Raw genomic sequence first — 1,754 nt, 5'->3', positions numbered from 1 at the left:
CAGGACGCTATCGCGCGATCTGACAACTTCATCAAAATGGAAGAAGATACTAACGCCATTCTCAGCAAGATGAACGCACCCAAAGCGCCAGCGGCTAAAAACGCCAACACGCGACAAAAACCGCACCAGCATGCTCCAACCGACAAAAACGGTTGCAAAGACGGATACATGTATGTCGTCAACGAGAACAACGTGCTGGTTTCAACTCTCGTAGTCCGCGGCGAGGGATGGAACAAGTGGGTAAGGGAGCTCGATTCGCCCGACAAACCAGTCGATACTGTTTGCACCACCCAACCTACAGCCGGAGCCGGGTCAGCAGCAGGGTCTTCCAGGACCGTCGATCTCACCAAGCACTGCAAATATCACGATGTCAAGGGACATGATACCACAGAATGCAAATCACTCTACGCTCATTATCTCTCGTCACTTGCGAGCGGTGAATTTAAGTTCGAACCCTTGAAAGCTAAACCAAAGAGTGGCAAGAGCTGGAGCAAGAACAAGAAAAGGAGAGCCCAACGCAAAGCCACCGGCAAAGGTCGGCAAAACGACGCTCAACGACAAGACGACGAGGAGGAAACCCCGAAGGATAACGGTGAGGGAGACTCCTCCGCCGACGAAGAGCATCCTGCTAATCGCAGACGCATCGAGGTTATACTCTCTCAGCAATCTTTGTCGTCCGACGACGATAGCGACAATACGCCTGTACTCGGAGATCTAAGAGATGTCCTGAAGCGGAAGTTCGAGTCCGAGAATGATAGCAGCCCCAAGCACAAAGATCTACGGACATTGCTGGACACACGGAAGTCTCGTCGTATCTCGACAAACGACGCTAACAACAACAAAGGGCCAATTACAGACCTCCGAGATAAAGGTCATTTTCAACCCCCGGCGCATGACACTAACATATCCACGGACCTCCGCATCTTGCTAGACTCTAAGCGAGTACAAACGTGACAACCGCTTAACGTCGTCATGGGAGGCTCCCCTCCAAGCGAAGATACCGTTCGTTCGGTAAAAGACTATCGTCGACTGGTCGCGACTTCCCAGAAGTGGCCGACTAAACCGACAAATCATCTTCCGATAACCTTCTCACCGGACGACGCTGAAGGAGTTCACGCTCCCCATAATGATCCTCTTCTCGTCGTCCTTGGAATTGGAGAGTATGATGTCACCAAGGTCCTCATTGACACTGGAAGTTCCGTCGACCTCATCTTCCGAGGAACTCTACAGAAGATGGGTGTTGACCTTGACGACATATAAGCATCTTCCAGGACATTAACTGGATTCAATGGATCCTCCGAAACCATCTTGGGAACGATCCGCCTCCCGGTACGCGCGTGTGGCGTTACTCGAACGGTTAAGTTTGCCGTTGTAATCACAAAAGCTCCTTATCACGCTATACTCGGTTGGCTACACTCAATGCAAGCCGTTCCTTCCACCTACCACCAGTGCGTCAAGTTCCCTGGTACGGACGGAAGGATAAAAACGCTGCGAGGGGATCAAAAGGCCGCTAGGGATCTCCTAGTCGCCACAGTCAAACTCCAACGATCATCTCTACCCGTTAATTCTGTGTCTCCCCCAACCTCAAAAGTCCGTTCCCAGGAAAGCGAGATTCTTGAGTTACCTACTGACGACGCCGATCAAAGTCGAACCGTAAGGGTTGGTGCATACCTTTCTGAGGAAATGCAGCAGTCAATTCTGAACTTCCTCAGGAAGAACGTGTCTACATTCGCTTGGTCTATGGCAGACATGAA

The sequence above is a fragment of the Brassica oleracea genome, chromosome C2 (assembly GCF_000695525.1).
Source record: "Brassica oleracea var. oleracea cultivar TO1000 chromosome C2, BOL, whole genome shotgun sequence".
In the NCBI taxonomy this organism is placed as follows: domain Eukaryota; kingdom Viridiplantae; phylum Streptophyta; class Magnoliopsida; order Brassicales; family Brassicaceae; genus Brassica; species Brassica oleracea.
Note: the sequence above shows the minus strand (reverse complement) of the source record.